Consider the following 21375-nt stretch of genomic DNA (forward strand, 5'->3'; position numbering starts at 1 on the left):
CGACGGTAGGCACATGCACATGTGAACAGGAGATGCCCCCCCGAGAAAATTATTGGTGGGACTGACTGGGAAATTCTTTAGGGGACTGACCATTACAGTAAAACTTTTCTTTTTGTTTTTCCTCAAAAAAGAAAACGGCTAATGTAGGGATTTCGATGGATAATATCGCTTTGTGTAACAATGCCTGCACATTGCTGAATCGGATTGAAAAACCCAAGTACCGGAGTCTACAGTTTAGTGGCCGTTGTTATTGATTAGGATAGAATACTGTACCTGAAACAGTATGCTGATGTTTTCCGGCCGTACAGTATACAAGACTTTTTTATAAACAGTATACTGTGTAATAAACCCGAAAAAATAAAAACTATGCATTTATTCTACATGTATTACAGTATTGTACATACAGTATGTGTCTTCTACACAGTGCCAGTACATACTGTACAGTACAGTACTGTATGTGTCTTCTATTTTTTTTAATACTCTTGTACTGAGCATGCCTACAGTATAAGGTACAGTGTGCCTGGACAGTAGTGTACATTCTAGAAACACTGTCATTTTGTTACAGTAGCAAAGGAGCCAATGGAACAATGTAAAACAAATCAACATGTTCTTTTATTGGTGGAGTAAGTACAAAAACATTTATTTACAAATACTGTACAATGTAGAAACATTTTAAGTGCACAACAATTCAAAACATCAACAGGTGTATGGTTTACTGCTACAGTTGTGAAAACATTTATGTCAGAGGAACAAGATAAAGACGGAAAAAATAATATTACTATATACATATATATTATACATTACAGTACAGTATATATTATTAAATAATATTCTTATAAATGTGCATTATTCATGTTTCCCCATGTTTTACAAATGTTTTCTAAATGTTTATCCAATTTCAATCTGCCAGAAGAACTTAATAAAGACTGCATTATGTATTATTCATGATTATTTTTATATTTGTGTTTTTTGGTTCCTGATAAAATAAAATAAATATTTATTCACATTCCTGCTAATCATAATCATTGACAACAACCACAACCCCCCCCCCCCCCACCACCACCACCACCACTACAGTACACCAATGAATAAGAATGAATGACAAAACAACATGAATCAGTTAATGGTTTTTTTAACTCTCAATTCTCACAATGCTGTGCAAATCAGATTTACATTTCAAAATCAAGAAGGGATTTTCCAAGGCATTACCGTAAACAAAGCCTCAAAGGGTTGGGGGGGGGGGGGCGGTGGGGTGAGTCATGTGCAGTAATCAGCTAGCTCCCATCTCAGGATTACATGCAGGCGCACTGAGGCTTTGTAGCTCGGCTATGGACAGATTAAGAACACAATGACAATATTCAGAAAATGAACGACTCTGTGGAGAGAGGGGGTTGGGTGACTCATGCACAGTAAGCAGCAAGCTCCCATCTCTAAAAGGATTAGAGTACACGCAGGCGCAGTGAGGCGATTGACGCTCGGCTAGGGACGGATTAAAAACACAATGCCTAACTAACTTCAGAAAATTAACGACTCTGTGGAGACAGGGGGTTGGGGGACTCATGCGCAGTAAGCAGCAAGCTCCCATCTCTAAAAGTATTAGAGTACACGCAGGCGCAGTGAGGTGATTGACGCTCGGCTAGGGACGGATTAAAAACACAATGACTAACTAACTTCAGAAAATTAATGACTCTGTGGAGTTGTCTGTCGATAAGAGTTTGTGTGTGCGTGGGGGAGGGATGAAGGATTAGTTGTGCAGCAGTTCAAAGAAATAACATACTGTAGAGTACAGTAATTTCAAAAGGCAGTTCATCATAATACTGTAATTTGATCCCTACACCCCCCAAATACAGTACATAAAAAGCACACAAATCAACCATGTGCAGTCAAACGCACAGATTTAATATCGTAATATCAAGATTGTTTTTGCAGGCTTGTGGATAAAATAACAGTTAAAAAATCATAATTAAAAAAATTTGGGGGGGCACTCAAGCAAGCAGTGGTGGGTAAAGTTACAGGTGCATGAGCAGGAATAAACTAGCTCCCATCCGAAAGAGGATTACACACAGGCGCATAGAGAGGTGATGCTCTGTGCAAATCAAATTCGAGAAGGGATTTTCCAAAGCGTTGCCGTAAACAAAGCCTCAAAATTCCCATCTCAAAGAGAATTACACGCAGGCGCAGTGAGGCTTTGTAGCTCGGCTATGGACGGATTCAGAACACAATGGCAAGATTCAGTAAATTAACAACTCTGTGGAGAGTGGGGGGGTTGGTTGACTCATGCGCAGTAAGCAGCTCCCACCTCAAAAAGGATTACACGCAGGTGCAGTGAGGCTTTGTAGCTTGGCTATGGATGGATTAAGAACACAATGGCAAGATTCAGAAAATTAACGACTCCGTGGAATTTCAAATCCTTGAGCTAGCGTTCGTGGGGGAGGGGGCTACAGGGTACAGCTACATGAAGTCCAAAGCTAAAGACATACTTTAATTTCAAAAGGCAGTTCATCATAATAATACACCACCAAATACAGTACGTAAAAAGCACACAAATCAACCATGTGCAGTCAAACGCACAGGGTCGCAGTCAAAAGTTACAGCACAGATTGAATATCGTAATACAGTAAGATGGTTTTTGCAGGCTTGTGGAGAAAAAAAATTACAATAAAAAAAAACTTTAAAAAAAAATTTTGGTCACTCACTCAGGCAAGCAAGCTGTGGTGGGCGAAGTTACAGGCGCATGCGCAGTAAATTCCTGCTGTCAAGCAGGAATGTGATTGAAACCAGACACACGTTCAAAGGAATGGTGTGGGAGAGATGTACTGCATTGTAGAGAAGATAAGAAGTTGAAATACCCTGCAGTGCAGTTAATTATCCTGAGTGAGGGGAGAGCGCTATATATGCCGAAATGTGACACTGTTACAGTACAGTACACGCCTATGCGTTTCAACAATTTTCAAATGAGACATACTGAGACATACTGTACTGCAGAACAGCACTGCAAATGCATGTATACTTTAAATATGCAAATTTAGAATTACTGCACGCGCACACAGAGACTGTGTACTGACGTAGGTTGAACCGCGAAGGTATTAGACTTCCAAGACAACAGCTCGCAAACGCCCCACTGAGTTTTTACACAGCATTGCAGTATTGCAGACAGTGAGAATAAAATGCTAATATCACGAGCGCGAAAATAACGCAGTTCACTCCGGGCGAAAACGACAAAAAACCGCACCTAACCGGGATAATCTGAGAGCCGCGGATCTAGCCGACTTAGACTCAGATCGGCCGCCACTGTAGTAAAAAGTGTGTTTGTACCTTAACCAGTACCCACAGATATTTCTATGTGCATGTCTGATATCACAGAACACCCCCTCCTGCCTGCCAAAATGTCCCTAACCTTGAAACATTGTAATATCACACTCAATTTCAGTTAATGGTGGAGAATAGTAGCTCTACAATATATTCTGTTTCCCTTATGAGAGTTCTGGACACCCTAAGATGTGCCCATCATCTATCAATATTCATTACTCATACAACCAAGAGAATTGCCAGGTGTAGATTGGTTTGAAGCTATTGTTGGTTTATATCAGTGTTATCTATGTGGGTAGCTCCGTAGCTGATACTATACACTTCATACATCGACCATGGCCCCCTGCATGCACACTTAGGCTGAGTCCATAGAAGGCACGTCCGTGCTGAGCCGTGCGGGCGCTCCGCGCTGAGCCCCTGCATCCTCCATGAGGATGTCTTTAGAGGGGGCTCACATGAGCGTCCGCAGGTGTGCTGAGGCACTGGATTTTTCAGCCGACAGCCAAATTGTTTTTCAGAGCGCTGTCGGCTGAAAACATCCAATCAGCGCGGAGCCGCGTCAACGTCATGCTCGCCTGCATGGGCATGAAATCGCACAGATTTCTGCAGGCGAGCGTCAGCGTCAGCGCGCCTCAGCCCTGCTACCCCCTCTATTGCCCCAGCCTTACAGAACACGTTCCTAGTGTCTCTGTACATTCTTCCTACTTACAAATTAGATTGTAAGCTCTTCGGAGCAGAGACTTTTTTTCCTAATATTACTTTTATGTCTGAAGCGCTTATTCCCATTATGTTATTTGTATTATTTGATATTTATATTATTATGTCACTTATATTTCTGCTGTGAAGCGCTATGTACAGGGCCGGATTAAGACCTTTAGAGGCCCTAAGCACTTAAAAGATTTTGGTGCCCCCATATACAGATGCAGCAGCCGTTATTCGAACAAATCACGGCGCCATTTTCGTGTGAGCTGTTGTACTCCACTCGGCATTAACGCCGCCAATCGCCCCAGGCACACGTGTTTATCATGGTTGCTTGTTTGAATTTCATGGATTGTGTGCAATTAAATGCAATGAAATGAATTAATTGTAATGTGTACAGTACTGTGCTACTGTGTCAATTTCAGGTGTTTAAAAGCCAGAACACTAAAATGTCATTTTATGCACTCGTCTGCACTCGCGTCTAAAGGCGGTACGGTTGGAAGAAATTGCGCGCCATCACATGGGTATTCCGAGGTATACACTGCGTGAAGTGTTTCCATAACGGCCGCTGCATCTGTATATCTAATTCAAAATATAAACAATAATAAACCGTAAAATAACATTTTATTTTTCAAAATGAAACAAAACTTACAGTAAGATGGAAAATAAGGTTTATTTTTGTATACTTCCATTTTATTTATATTTGAAAAGTTTTCTCCTACTTTTTCTAATTGCAAAGTCTTTGATCAGATCCTCAAAACTAATCTTACATAACACATCTGCTTCTTTACTTAGTAGAGATAAGGCATCCAGCCTGCCTTCTACATAGTTGTTCTGTTCAGCTGCACCATTTGCAGTTTTACCATATGGTCCATGGTAAATCCGGCAATGGAATTTTTTTGCGGTACCCCCCTTCCCTTGATGCCCTAAGAACATGCTTATTTTGTATAATGGTTAATCCAGCACTGGCTATGTACATTAATGGCCCTATATAAATAAAGATATACCTACATACATAAATACATGTCCACACTTTGTTTATATTACATATTTTTTGCTTCTCTAAACTAGAGTAGCATCATTCCATGGTGTTTATTGTTCTAAAGTTATTGTTGATGTACATTGGTGATATCTATTTCTATGGCTATGCATTTGATTTATGCTTATTAGGTCTCATTTTTTTGCTTCTCTAATTAGGAAGCACTCTAAGGTTTTATATACCTTTGAATGCTGCCCACATTGTTACTTTTCAGATTGTGGAACAATACTGTAATATATATTCTGATTTTGCCTACACTGACCATTTATTATACACACTCATAATTCACTAGTAATGTCTTTATAACACTTTCAGATTGCTAAGAATACTGATGTTCCCAGCACACTATATAAATGAAAATGCAACACTGGGTATATGACAAATAAAATTGTACTGAAAAAAACAAAAAGTGCTACAATAATGCTGTACTTAGGATCGTACGAGCAAAGTGTTTATACAAACACCAACAGTGTAGAGTGGGGAGGGAAGGGGGTGTAGGAGAGGGGGAATGACACAAAGTAGAGGTGGAAAAGGGAATGTAGTATAAGGCAACACTGGGAGAACACTGTGTGTGTGATTGTGTAAGAGGGAGGATGAGACACGCACTCAATATCAATGGTAATAGAGGTGGGGTACTTAGCTGCCGGTGCGCTGGTCCTGGGGAGCTCCTGTAGTCCCAAATGTTCCAGTACAAAGAAGAAGAAGCAGGCACACGGTCTTACTCAAAAGGAGGTTTAATATGCCATAAAGTCCAACGTCTCGGCAATCAAATACTGCCTTTCTCAAGGTGAAGGCTACCAAACACATGAAACAGTCAAAATATATACCACCCCCCTGATACTCACCCCTCCCCATTCTGCCACATAACCATCATCCTGGTTATGTGGAAGAATGGGGAGGGGTGAGTATCAGGGGGGTGGTATATATTTTGACTGTTTTATGTGTTTGGTAGCCTTCACCCTGAGAAAGGCAGTATTTGACTGCCGAAACGTTGGACTTTATGGCATATTAAACCTCCTTTTGAGTAAGACCGTGTGCCTGCTTCTTCTTCTTTGTTGTGTAAGAGGGGCAACGTTTCATGGTGGGGTGCCTCTTCTTCAGGCCCGTTCCCACCGACCCGAAAAGGGGCTGCAGTACTTCTCTTCAGTCCTAACCATGTCTCCCTCCCTCCATTGGAAAAAAAATGGTATATACTGTAACACACCAAAATGTGTACAGTCAAATAGTGCTAATACTAAAGAGCAAAAAGCCATCCCGTCATGTGTTTAGAGGACTGGTACAACACAACAGGCACCAAATCACAAATGGATATTGCAAGTCAGAAAGCTAACCATATGACTACCAAGCCAAAGTATATGAGTCATTTAAGCAATAAACTTCTAGGAAGCACACAGATAAATAAACATCATATCCCTTTGAAAGGGCTAACTTACTTTCCCAAGCCCTATCTGCAGGGCTTGGAGGTCAAGCCCCAAAGTCCAAAGAAGTACCTGTAAGCAGTTAGCCTTTATGTCAGTCTCTAGGTCTGGGTTGGTGTCTGTTGAGGGGCCACCCTCTGCCGGGTTCTGTAACCTGGAATAGAGGTCTGGTTCCTGGTGTCTTGCTGACAGCACAGTCCTGCTGTGCTCAGGACAATGTTTCTGTGAGTCTCTTGTTCAGCAACACAGTCCTTCTGTGCTCAAGATATCTCTTTCAGCTAAAGCAGGAGGCATTTCTACATGTGTGATGAGCCAGGTGGAGACTAGTTAATTGTCTCTAGCTACAATTAACCAGCTCCCTGCTAGATTTCTCAGACCAATATACAGTAGGCTTTCTATTGAAGCCCTTTTAGACAGGTGTTAAGGCCCTTTTACATAGTCACAGTTGAAGCTCATCCCTTCACTTTCACTCGAGATGTACCTGCAGCTCGAATGAGAATGGTTGGAAGGAGAGAAGCCTCAGTCAAGCTGGGATTGGAGCCGCTTTCTCCAGGTAACCAATGTCTCTTCAAGAAGGTGCTTGAAATTAGCCCTCTGAAGTTCCCCGAGGAGGACATTTTCCAAACACAGTATTTCCATGATGTGCTTAGATTCCTCACCTCCATGGACGACCCTTGGTCAAGCTCCTCTTTCCACTTTACCAAGTCTTCTTCTTTTAACCTCCTGGCCATGAGTTCTCCCCTTAATTACTAATCACTAAGGTTATTAAAGGTGTTAGGGGCCATTAGTTTGTATTTGTTAATGTATTCTTCCTACCAAGGGAGGACATATACGCGGAGGATGGTGATGAAGATAGCCTTCATCCTGGCAGAGGTAAGTAGAAGTTTTATTTACTTAATGCTGGCTGGTTAATGTTTTATTTTGAATGGGTAAATGAGTTATTATCCATATCTGGATAATCATAATTTGCCCACTACTGTACTGTATGTGTTGAGGGGAGGGTTTTGGGGGTAGATTAGGTGGATATTAGAGTTGTCTTTTAATGTTTGCTGGGGGTAGAGGGATTGGGTGAAGGGGTAGTTACTCCAAGGGTGGGTGCATAGGCTCCTCAGGTGGGTAGCGGGAGTGGTTAACACCTTCATTATCATAGTGTACTCCACCTGCTACCTTCCCAGAAGGCCTAACCACCCACCCTGGAGAAACGAGTCCCTTCATCCAACCCATCTGCCCCCAATAAACAGGCTATTCAGGTTTAAACCCTTCTTTGTCTTTGCGGCTAGACGCTAAGGTAATTAAGCTGTTTTTATTTAAATCTGAATACTAGTGTACAAGAGCAGGGGGTCTCCGGAGCTGAACCGCATTGATTTCAGGTCCAGGGACCCCCTGCTTCCCAAGTTACAGGCCCCGTTATGGGGTGCCGGTATCCCAATACAATGTTTATATCTCCCAAGTCCCTCCAGGACGCCGATCTTGCCACTCCAAGGCTTGCACGCGCACGCCGGCGCTCCTCATATGGTGCCAGCTCGGGGGGCGCACGCGGTCACGAGCTCGCAGGTGCGGCCGCACGGAGGCGCGGCCACATGGAGGCGCTCCAGCCTCTTAAAGGCACCCTACCTCAACTTAATGCTGCAATCAAATGCAGTCTTATTAAAGAGCTCTCTAGCTCCTCCCCAGGGAGCCCTTCTGGACCTATCCCTGCCGCAGCCTGGCCCATCCACACACCCCCACCTTGCTACCCTGCCATTGGATCCTCTCTCCTATATATACCCTGCGGTTTCACCGACTCGTCGGCTGAGCATAGAACCAGTTGTTCTCATCACTTACTGCCTCCCTAGTCTTGTCTTGTCTTGCAGTCTCATTCTCGTGTACCGAACCGGCTTCCTCTTCGACCTCTTCGCACCTCTGGCCTCCCGACCCTGGCATATGGCAATACGACTCCTCTGCTCCCTCCGCTCCCGATCCTGGCTTATAGTAAAATGACTATGTCACTCTCTCTAACCCCAGACCTGGCTAACAGTACCCACTACGATCCGTACCTCTCCTGCTCCGGCCCGGACACCCAGACTATTCTACTCTCAAGATGTGCCCTCGTGGCTGTGGGTGGCGTTCTGTCCCTACCTACCCATGGTGTATCTGGAATTCCGCGATGTGTTCAACAAAGCACGATCCGAGGTCCTACCTCTGCACCGACCTTTTGACTGCCCTATTGACCTGCTGCCCGGGGCAGACCTTCCCAGGGGACAATCCTACCCACTTTCTCTTCCGGAGACCAAGGCCATGAACGATTACATTGCAGAGAATTTGGAGAGGGGTTTCATCCGAAAGTCTTCTTCCCCAGTCGGAGCGGGCTTCTATTTTGTCTCTTTGCCCATGTATCGACTATCGGGGCTTGAACAAGACCACCCGAAAAAAACGCTACCCGTTGCCTTTGATTTCTGAGCTTTTCGACCGCCTTCAAGGAGCAACCATTTTTTTCTAAATTGGACTTACGGGGCACATACAATTTGGTGAGGATACGCGAGGGGGATGAGTGAAAGACTGCGTTCAACACCCATGACGGCCATTATGAATACCTGGTTATGCCGTTTGGCCTGTGCAACGCGCCAGCAGAATTTCAGGTCTTTGTCAATGAAATCTTCCGGGACATTCTTAATTAATAAATTTCTCATCGTCTACTTAGACGACATCCTAATCTTTTTTAAGTCTCCCCAAGAACACGTTAAACACGTTCAACAAGTACTGTTACGCCTCCGGGAGAACCATCTCTTTGCAAAATTGGAGAAATGCAAATTCCATCTGACGTCCGTGGTGTTCCTGGGATACATTATCTCTGACTCCGGTTTTACTATGGATCCAACTAAACTAAAGGCTATTCTGGACTGTCCCCGGCCGACCACCCTTAAAGCCGTGCAACGCTTTCTAGGTTTCGCAAACTACTACTGTCGCTTCATTCGCAATTTTTCCACCACTGTGTCTCCCATCACAGCACTAACCAAAAAAGGTGCAGATCCCTCATCGTGGCCCGGAACCGCCATTCAACCGTTCGATCTTCTCAAAAAGGCTTTCGTGTCCGCCCCTATCCTCATCCACCCAGATCCTAAACTCCCATTTACCCTGGTGGTGGATGCCTCAGACGTTGGGGCTGGCGCTATCTTGTCCCAAAGGAGTTCGCCTTTAGCCAGATTACACCCATGTGCCTTCTTTTCAAAAAAAATTCTTCCGCAGAACGGAATTATGATGTCGGGAACCGGGAACTCTTGGCAATCAAGTCGGCATTAGAAGAATGGAGACACCGCTTAGAAGGAACAGAAACCCCCATTACCAGTGTTCGACAAACCTATACATTTGCTCGCCCCGGGCGAGTGGATTTAACCCCCGGGCGAGTAAATATTGGCCCAAGCAGCACACGTTTGGTACTAGGTGGCGAGTAGATTTTTTTGTGTGGCGAGTAGATTTTTTGGTGATTTGTCAATCACTGCCCATTACCATTCTCATGGACCATAAAAATCTGCTCTACTTAGAAGGGGAACGTCGATTGAGCTCCCGACAAGCCCGCTGGGCGCTATTCTTCTCCCGCTTTAATTATTTAATCTCCTTCGTTCCAGGCTCCAAAAACCTGAAGGCAGATGCCCTGTCACGGCAATTCCTTGTGGAGGATAGGTCGGAAGAGCGGCTTGAAACGATAATCCCTTCCAAATTTATCGTATCTGCCAACTCCTTTGACGTCATGGACAAGATCCGATCCGAACAATCACAGGCTCCCATGGGGCTCAAGGTTCCGGAGGGAAGGCTCTACACCGCACCGTAACAACGCAAGAGAGTCCTCGAGTGGCGCCATTCCTCTAGATCTGCAGGACACCCCAGGATACAGAAAACCAACGACCTCATTCAACAAACCTTCTTGTGGCCAGGGATGGCTAAAGATGTGGAGGAATTTGTTAAGGCGTGTGGCACATGTGCTCGCAACAAAGTGCCCCGGGTCAAACCAGCGGGTCTTCTTCTTCCATTACCCATTCCAGATTGGCCTTGGAACCATATCTCGATGGACTTTATAGTCGATCTTCCTACTTCCAAGGGGATGAATACTATTCTTGTCGTCATTGATCGCTTTTCCAAGCAGACTCACCTTGTCCCTTGGAGGGGTCTTCCGAATTCCCCCAGGCTCGCTGATGTTTTCATCCAGGAGATCTTCCGCCTCCATGGAGTACCGTCAACCATCGTCTTGGACAGTGGCTCCAAATATGTGTCAAAATTTTGGCGAGCCTTTGCACTAAAGTTGGGCATTTCTTTACAATTTTCTTCCGGATACTACCCACAAACCAATGGGCAGACGGAGAAAGCCAACCAAAACCTGGAACAATACCTATGATGCTGCATAACCGATACACAGGACGACTGGGTGGAACTGCTGCTTTGGGCCGAGTTTGCTCTCAACTCCCTACGTAATGACTCCACTCAAGAATCACCCTTTTTTGTAAACTTCGGGTTTCACCCATCCCGGTTACCCTCCTCTCCCCTATCCTCTGGTATACCAGCGGTTGACAAACGCATCACCTGCCTAAAAGACCTATGGAGGAAGATTCAGGAGAACCTAAGAGTGGCCACTGGAAGACAGAAATTCCAGGCACACCGTCATCGACGCCAAGTTCCGGAATTCTCTCCAGGAGACAGGGTGTGGCTTTCATCTAGGAATATACGACTAAGAGTTCCCACAATGAAGCTGGCACCCAGGTTCCTTGGTCCCTTTTCCGTGGTTAGGAGGATCAATCCAGTGGCGCATCGCCTGCGTCTTCCACCCTCAATGAGGATTCCTCCGGTCTTTCACATATCCTTGCTAAAACCAGCATTTCAGAGTCCTCGATTTTCCAAAACCACTTTTCCTCCTCTCCCTCTTCTGATCCAAGGTCAACAGGAGTACGAGGTCCAGTCTATCCTGGATTTTAGGATCTCCAGAGGAGGAGTACAGTACCTGGTCCATTGGAGGGGGTTCGGACCTGAGGAATGCTCGTGGGTTCCCCACTGAGATCTCCACGCTCCCCGACTCGTCCAGGCTTTCCATCGTAGGAATCCCTCCAAGCCATGCCATGGATGCCCGGAGGTCGCCCCTGAAGGGGGGGTACTGTAACAACCAGGGAGTCACGCCGTTCTCAGCGTGCTCCCCACTCACCAGTAACGTTGCCGGGTCTCCCCTCGCAGCGCGACCAGCCTCCCTCCAGGACGCCGATCGCCACCACTCCAAGGCACGCACACGCCGGCGCTCCTCATATGGCGCCGGCTCGGGGGGCGCACGCGGTCATGCACTCACAGGCGCATCCACATGGAGGCGCTCCAGCCTCTTAAAGGCACCCTACCTCAACTTAATGCTGCAATCAAATGCAGTCTTATTACAGAGCTCTCTAGCTCCTCCCCAGGGAGCCCTTCTGGACCAATCCCTACCGCAGCCTGGCCCATCCACACACCCCCCCTTGCAACCCTGCCATTGGATCCTCTCTCTATATATATAAAATGTCCCAGAATTGCTCCAAGGTATGACCGATGCTACCAAAATTGCGCACACATAAGCTCTACAGTAAATCCAAAAGAATTCCAATGGATAGATAATCACATGTAAGCACTCCCGTTCAGCGTCCCACTGATAAGAATATGAGGTAATGTGAAACCCTTAAGCACCGTATGCTCATGACTAAGCCACGGGACGGGGCTATAATGTGGTAGGGAGAATATAGAAATGCGGTAAAGCCGTGTCTCCTGTAAGGAAACTATATACGGCTTATGACTCACCGCGATCCTCCGCCACTGCCCTCACAAACCCGGTGTCACACACGGTAGGAATCCCCACTGGGGGGAGAAGGGGGTTATTACTCACAATCTTGACACGCCAAGTCCAGACGCCAATGCTGACAGGGAGCTCCTCTGATCCGGAAGTGCGGCCCCCACCTTGCTACCCTGCCATTAGATCCTCTCTCCTATATATACCCTGCGGTTTCACCGACTCGTCGGCTGAGCATAGAACCAGTTGTTCTCATCACTTACTGCCTCCCTAGTCTTGTCTTGCAGTCTCATTCTCGTGTACCGAACCGGCTTCCTCTTCGACCTCTTCGCACCTCTGGCATCCCGACCCTGGCATACGGCAATACGACTCCTCTGCTCCCTCCGCTCCCGATCCTGGCTTATAGTAAAATGACTACGTCACTCTCTCTAACCCCAGACCTGGCTAACAGTACCCACTACGATCCGTACCTCTCCTGCCCCGGCCCGGACACCCAGACTATTCTACTCTCAAAACGTGCCCTCGTGGCTGTGGGTGACGTTATATCCTTTCCCACCTCAGCACTGTGGTCCTGCCTCGTTTGTGGTGAGCACTCCCTGACATGACGTGACCAGGGCATTTAAATGCACAGGAGATACCGGCAACCGTACTGGGGCTGGTAACTCGGGAAGCAGTCCAACCTATGACCCCAAAGAGGTACCTTTAACCAGGGGGCCATTTATGTCAGTCTCTGGGTCTGACTTGGTGTCCGTTGAGGGGCCACCCTCTGGTGGGTTCCAGGGTCCACTGTGCCCTGGAATGGAGGTCTGGTTCCTGGTGTATTGCTGGCAGCCCAGTCCTTCTGTGCTCAAGACAATGTTTCTGTGAGTCTCTTGCTGGCAACACAGTCCCTCTGTGCTCAAGAGATCTCCTGCAGTTCAAGAAGGAGGATTTTCTACCTATCTGATGAGCCAGGTGGTGACTGGTTAATTGTCTCTACTGCAATTAACCAGCTCCCTGCTAGATTCATCAGACCAATACAGGCTTTCTTTTGAAATCCTTTTAGACAAGGGTTAAGGCCCTGTTACAGGCACCCATGCATATGTTGCATTCTTAAGGGAAACTCAGTCCCAATGACGTTGCAAACTTGGGTTTGTTGGGAAAATCTGGATCCACCCTTTTTCTGCAAACAATTGTTTCCGAGACACTTTACGCCATGCAATCTTCACTCTTGAGACACAGCAATTGTATTCTCTCATGCACACTTCTGGCTCAATCCAGGAACTTGACTTGTGCAACTATGCTCACTGGTAGGGACAGTAGTCCCAGTTACTCATGCAAGAATTATCATTAGCTGGGATTTAGGCAACTAATTCTGAAATTTCTTTGGCTCTAAACCCTGGGTGCACTGCACATTGAACTACATTCTTTGTGCACCGTATGTTCCACTTTCAGGAAAAACAATTGATCTTGCTCTGAGAAAAATCTCATAGCTGGTCTCTCCAAATTCACAGCTAATACTTCAATTTCCATATCTAGGATGTAGCAATCTTAACTTTACAAGTGGGAAGACTTTGCACTTCCCTCTTGAGAACTAACTAACATTAATTTATATTTAGTTATAAAATGTTTTACCAGGAAGTAATACATTGAGAGTTACCTCTCGTTTTCAAGTATGTCCTGGGCATAGAGTTACGATAACAAATATACATGGTTACAAATACAGTTACATAAGTTAACAGGGTATACATTATATACAAGACATTGCATGCACAGTTAAAGATAATATATATTATAAGTGTATGTACTGTAACAGTTACAGACCAGATTAAAATGTGACAGCTTCAGTTTTGAAAGAACTTAGACTGGTGGTGGCTGTGAGAGTCTCTGGTAGATTGTTCCAGTTGTTCGGTTCATGGTAAGAGAAGGAGGAGCGGCAAGATACTTTGCTGAACCTTGGGACCATGAACAGTCTTCTGGAGTCAGATCTCAGATGATAAGTGCTGCATGTAGTAGGGGGTGAGGAGCTTGTGCACATAGATGGGTAGCTTTCCCAGAAAGTATTTGAAGGCAAGACAGGAAAGAGGAACTTTGTGCCTAGACTCCAATGATGACCAATCTAGTTATTTGAGCATTTCACAGTGATGTATGTTGTAGTTGCAACGGAGAACAAAACGGCATATTGAATTGTAGAGGGTGTCCAGTTTGCTAAGGTGAGTTTGGGGTGCCAAGCTGTAAACTATGTCCCCATAGTCGATAATTGGCATTAGCATCTGCTGTGCCATACACTTTCTGACCAGCAGACATAGGGAGGATTTGTTCCTGTAAAGTACACTTAGTATGGCATAAGTTTGTATGTAAGGGTATCAGTGTGCATCCCAAATGTTAAATGGGGGTCAAACCATATGCCCAAGTATTTAAACTAGTAACAGGATTTAGGGTGGTTTTAGCGTTGGTTCTGGTCTGGAGCTCAGTTATTGGAAGCTTTAAAAAGTTAGCCTTGTTCCCAAATACCATTGTTACAGTCTTGTCAGTGTTTAAAAACAGTTTGTTTTGGGAAATCCACTTTTCAAGTCTCAAAAAGTCAGATCGAAGTATGTGTTCAAGGTCAGAGAGGCTATGGCTGTGTACATATAAGATTGTGTCATCTGCATACATATGTATTGAAGCTCCCTTACAAGCTGTAGGAAGATCATTGATGAACACTGAGATGAGTAGGGCCCCCAGAACAGAGCCTTGCGGGACATCACAGGTGATATCCAAGGGCTTGAAGTTCAAGCCTGAGATGGACACATGTTGGGATCCACCTGATAGGTAGGACTGAAACCAATTTAAAGCATGCGTCCCTATACCAGAGCACTGGAGTCTGTTAAGCAAGATAACATGATCAACAGTATCAAAAGCCTTTGCAAAATCTAGGAACATTGCACCAGTGAGTTGTCCCCGTTCCATTCCGCACTGAATTTCATTGCAAACTTATAGCAGGGTACATACGGTGGAGTGTTTGGGGCGAAAGCCAGATTGGAATTGGCTAGGGAAATTTGACCACACCTAATGATGAACTAAAAACTAATTTAATATAAAGTTAAAATACAAATGTGTCATACACAGGGAGTGATGACTAGAACACATTGATCCGATGGGGGAAAAATGAGAATCCTATTTACAGCAAGCAGGATTCAAAACAGCATAGCGGATAGTCTCTATCCTTGCAGGTGGACCCCAAAGCAGAATGACCGTGATGTGTTTCAAGAGAATCAGTGCTGCCGCCGCATGCATCTCTACTGCGGTGCCGCCTCTGCTAAGCCTCCAGCTCGAGGAGAGTGTATTGTGCTCTGTACACATGGCGTGTGTGGGAAAAAAATTCTACCTTGATGGAGGGACAAGTCATTTATGCATACAAGAATGTGTATTCTTGTTCTTTGCTTTTTATTGTTCCCTAATTGCTGTTGTCTGTCCATGTTTTTATGATTAAAGTTTGTTTTAAGAAAAAAACAAACCAGCTGTTACGCGGGGCCAATGAGGATTGATGTTACTTCAGCGTGACATCTTTCGCGGTCACGCATCGATGAAGTCATTCTCTGCATTGCGGTGGACCATACAGGTATGTATAAAAATGCAAACAGTTATTTCTTTGTACACCTTGATAAAGTGCGCCGGCATGAAATGCGTAGGTGCATCCATGTAGTACAACTGCTGGTAAAGCTATTGAAGCCTGTAATAAATTGATTAGTTAATTTAGAGTTTGCCCTGGATTTTTTTCATTTTCTACCCAGCTGGAACATCATTTGGCTGTGCTCTGTCACACACAACAAACCTTCAATACAGCCAACTTGAACCGAACAAAGAACATCACTGGAAGCCAGTGCAGATCGCATAAGATGGGAGTAATACAGTATGCTCAAAGCGAGAAACAGAATTAGTCTTATAAGGACTGACTTGTACTACCCTTACTGATTTTAAGTGAGTGACGCCAGTGACGTCATCAGGCGGCGCCAGTCAGAGACGCGAGTCGCGTCTATATGAGTCACCGTTTGGAAGGTGAAAGTCCCAAATAATGTCCCGAACCACAGAGTGATATATAATAAGGCAAATAGGCAAATACCAAATAAAAACCTCAATGGGTATAAAAAGAATGCGCCCTCATTCAATCCAACGCGTTTCGTGTATCAAACACTTCGTCAGGGAATTCCTTGTGATCGAGGATCGAGGATAGAGGAGCTGGCAGAGAGCTTTTCCCCTTCGTGGCGGTAAACAACCGGAGAGGTTTCCCCTTTCGTGGCGGCATTCACTGCGTTTACACCCTGCTACCAGAGGTCCTGGATGGAATAAGCAGAGGTCTGCATTGGTTCTACGGAGCTTGCGGGAGGAGAGCTGATCCTGGTGACCCACTACTAACATCCACGATTGCAGAGCACAGAGTGGTAACATGTCCCTAACATGTCTTGCCTATTTTTCAGTTAATTGATGTACGTGCGGTACTTACCTGATTACTAATACAATATTGTTTATACACTACACAATGTGTTTTTTTGCGCTGTCTCTCTTTTTGTTTTTAAACCCTGAATGCAAAGGAGAGGATTGATGGTGTTAATGGCTCGATACTATACATATACAGATCAATTAATTAAGTGTATTGAAATTATTTATCCTAATGTAGTGTTAAACCATTAATACACAAGCAGAGGACAGGTCACGCCAATAACAAGCTCTGGGGTGCTCTTGGGGCTTGATGGACAACTGTGATCCAGGGGCATTTCAAGGAGGATCCCATCGTTTCTCTGGCTACAGTGGAAATAAACTGCTTGGTTGAGAATTGAGAGGGCCAAGTGAGAGAGCAGACAACACAATGATCCCAACACAATGTTCACCACAGCAGTGGGGTTCCCCCAAAGTATTGAGGGTGCCCTGGGCACCTAACCATAGAACAAAGGCCCACCCAAAGTGTATGGAGTAGTGTTACCCCTGTGTAAGACAGTTGGTGTATGGTGGTACCTTCCTTGTCTCATGCCAGACTAGGGTATACTGGAGATCCTGAATCAGCAGGGCCACAACGTTTTCCCACAACGTGGGGTCTACTAATTCCCCTCTCTCCTTACCGGTGATGTCCATCCCTTGAGGGGGCTCCAGCAGGAGTGTCTCCCTTAATGTCTATAGTGTGGCTTGTGGTCTGGTCCCAGACAGCAGATCACTGCGTGACGTCCGTACGACGGTTGCTATTTCATTGCTGTGCGCTAACGGGAAGTGTCCCTATCTGGGGGCCTTCCCTGCAGCGCACACAAGCTACAAGGGGCTTGGGGCCTAGCTGGGGCCTGCGGGGCAACACTAGGCCTAGTCCAGGTAAGTACTGCTCCCTGGACACTACCTGCTCCAACTGACCATGCACTCACTTCGCGCCAAACCTTCTATCCCTGACTCCTGCTGAATACAGCCCTATTGGCTGGGACACCCCTACATGTGCAGTCCCCCCTGAGAAATATGGGACATGTAGTCCCAGCATCTCCTATGCAGAGCCACCTAAGATGGCTGCCGCAACTCTGCCCCACTGTGCATGTGCACCTCTTTAATCTTGCATGCGCATCAAGATGACCACCACCTGCACTCCTAGTACGCACAGGGCTCTGACACCTCCGACTAGCCTACAGCCTCCCCTCCCTGAATTGGATGTAAGGGGGCTCGGCTACATTGAAATAAATTATTGTATACTGAGACAGACCTTTGGGAAGCGTTGAAAGCTTTTTTGCCTTGGAGCCTTGAAGCGGTGCTGTGCTAAGATCTCTCTCTTGTGTTCTTTTCTTACTGTGAATCTCACCTTTAGTATACCTGGTCAGAAGTCTCTGCAAGCAGACACAGCAGTTGCAGGAAAGCATGGTGGAGCACAGATTCTTAATGAAAAGCTAAGTATGATTGTCTATATTTCTAAAAAGACCATGCTATGTGTCCATCAAAAAAGCAAATATCTCCATGCTGTGTAAACTTCTACTTTTCACATATTGAAATATGTTCTCAATTTAGTGAAATAAATAATCACCCACTGTATATTGAACAGGATCCTGTAGCACGAAAGTTGTGGGATATGTAAAGTTGGACTTGCCTTCATCCTGAGTAGACATCCTTCACTTGAACTGGACTTCTCTGCTTGATGAATGGATTTCTCTCTATCTTGTCTGGACTTCCAATCAGATTCTTTGCAATTTCCTTGCATCCACAAATGTCTTCCTTGTTCCTATACTCCACGTCCATGCAACTTTTTTTTATGCATGTGCACACCTTATACACCCTTTTATGGATGGCTCCAGAGTGCAATGTGACTTGGTCCAAGCAATGGGACTTATTGCAATTAGTAGAGATTATAACGCTTTTTTTTTGTCTTTGTTTGCATCAACACTCCACTCCCTGAGTAAACATTTTCGGTATGGTTGCCTGCTGTGTGATTAACACTATGAGCTTTCTAATGAATACTGATTAATTGGTCACACATACTGGAGCTATAACCCATACCGCACACAAATACAATTGAAAGCCAAATAAATGTTACCAAAATATGTGTAGCGGTATTTCTCCCACCCTCTGGGAGATTCCCCTGGCTACTAGGTGTGTGGTTGATGCTGCATACCTGTAGGCTCACAGAAAGGCTGAGATCCCGCTGATGTTGGGGAAACAGGACAGGCTTTAGGGATGATAGCTGGTTCCCCTGCATTCTGTTGTCAGAGCCTCCATCTACCGCAGGCAGCTGGAAGCAGTCCCTGCAGAAGAACTCCTTCATACTCCCCCCAGACAGACTGCAAACTCAGGCAGAATTATATTTGATAACAGGAACATTTTTATTCTTCTCCATCACAGAGTACAGCATACAGGCAGCACTGCATACTTAACACTGGTCTCCAGCCTTTTCGATGGTCCCTGGACTCAAACCCCCAGCCATGGGCACCAAGGGCAGTCCCAGCTCTTCCCCTGCTCCCTGGTGAAGCAGGGTGTATGGTATTCACTGCCACTCCCCTATGGGAGGGGACAGAAGGTGACAGAGCCCTGAACACCTCTTCTGTGAGACCTGTCTCTATCAAAGGGAAAGAGATAACTAACTAATTTGGGTGTGCAGCCCCTTAAATACCGAAGGGGCGAGTCCAAGGTCTGGGCCCCTTATTGGGCAGAACATGGGCCTTAGACCGCCTCCTCCTTTGTCACTCAAGGGAGCTACTTGCTGGTGGGGAAACCCCTGGATTGAGCCTAACACCTCCTGCACTGATACCAGGACTTATATGTAAGGCAGGGTAGATTAGTAGCCAAGCCAAGCATGGCTACATATGTAATACAGGTTTAGTGTTTAGTTTTAGTGCCAACAATACACACGAGCAGTTCATTTAATTTAGAAAATGGATAAGGGGGGGAGCAATTGGTTTGGAGGGTGGTGTTTCGATGTCTACTGCTGTTAAAGTATAAAAGAAAATCTTTCAAATGGTGGCTGACACTGAAACGTATGTAGCCCTCTTTCCTACTGATATAGAGCGACTAGTAGTGCTGTATGTACCTGCTGGCTCAGATAGATATGGGCCTCCGCTAATTGGGAGCCTGGGGTAACAATATGTTCTTGGCAGCGCCTCCACTTACCCAGGATCCCCAATAAGTAAGATTCCCCTAGGTAAGAATAATGATTACAAGCCACAACGTTGTAACCCTTTACTAATAAGTAATTGCAAAACCTTAGCTTACACCTATTAGGGATGAAACACATATAGTCACAGTACATGAATAGCTGATACTCAGTAATTATACACCAGTGGCCTGGCCACTCTCCACATTGAGTAATGTCACTTTACACCACCGTGTGTACCCCACACCGTGTCCAATGTATAGACTCAGTCCCTTGGTCACTCAACCCAGTGTCCCCAAAGAACCCTCCCCCAAGGAGGGATCAGCGCCTGAAGGTACCGGTGTTGGTGCACTTATTAAATACCTTCCGGCTACTCCAGCAGCCGGTTACAGACTTCGAAAAGAATCCGCCGATCCAGCGTAGTCTCTCACGAGTTTGGAAATGTCCAGCAGCTTGAGCCCAAACCACTGATCGCACACCGCAGCTCAGGAAGAACACTGTGTCCCTGCCTGCTAATACAGTAAGGGAATAGAATGTCTCTCTCTCTAGGGCTTTCCCTGCAGCACCACAAGCTAATGGTGACTCAGGGTCTGCACTGGGCCTGAGGGGGAATCTGGCCTATGCAGGCAGGTCACTGACCCCCTGCACACACACAACCTCTCCCCTTGCTCCTCCGGTGCCCTCTGCTAGCGTGGTCTCTCCCCCACGCTTCCCCTTCCTGCCTGCCAGCAATCCCTGCACTCCTATTCGTTCCCTGGTGTCATGTGGCTCTGCTGAGGCTCATGGGAATTGTAGTTTTACTTCAGAGCCTCCTGGTTATTGGCCAGCCGTTCGCGCACTTACACTGTGCATGCGCGAACTCTCTCCGTGCCTCCGGAGTATTGAGCAATGCCCATTACAACATGGCGGCACCCTGTGCTATCGGGCCGCCGCGGAACCTCCGGATGCTCCCTCACAGCACCCCCCGTGATTGCGCCCTGCAGCGGAGGTACAGAGGGAAAACCAGAACACCCCTACACGTAGATAATTGTGCAACAAGCAACGGCGTGCGTTCCGCGGTGTAACACTTTAAGGAAATGCCGTACATAGAGCACGCAGTAGGAATCTCCTTGGAGTGCACAGACAGCACAGTATGCTTTTCAAATTAAAACAAGTGTTTTTTTTGTTTTTTTAAATAAACCATTGTGAATGCAACTTTGTTGTGAATTTTATTGTTAAAAGTGGGTCTTATGGCATAACCCAGGGGTACGCAAACTTTGTTGCACTATGCCCCCTTGCCTGCCAGCACCTGTGCTCACGTCCCCCTTACCTAAAATCCAGCATCAAATGATGCGTGGGATCACGTGACGCCATGACACGTGACCCTGGGCGTCATTTGACGCGCATTGCGATGCATCGCCGAAGACAAGGTAGGAGACACTACAGAGGCCTCACGCGATCCCCGGCACTTAATTTAAATGCCATGGGGAAGAGCGCGGGGCCTCTGCAGCCACCGCACCCCCGAAAAATCAGCGCCCCCCAATTTGTGCACCCCTGGTATAACCAACTGTTTTGTCTCCCTTAAGAAAAG

The sequence above is a fragment of the Ascaphus truei genome, chromosome 5, assembly GCF_040206685.1.
Source record: "Ascaphus truei isolate aAscTru1 chromosome 5, aAscTru1.hap1, whole genome shotgun sequence".
In the NCBI taxonomy this organism is placed as follows: Eukaryota; Metazoa; Chordata; class Amphibia; order Anura; family Ascaphidae; genus Ascaphus; species Ascaphus truei.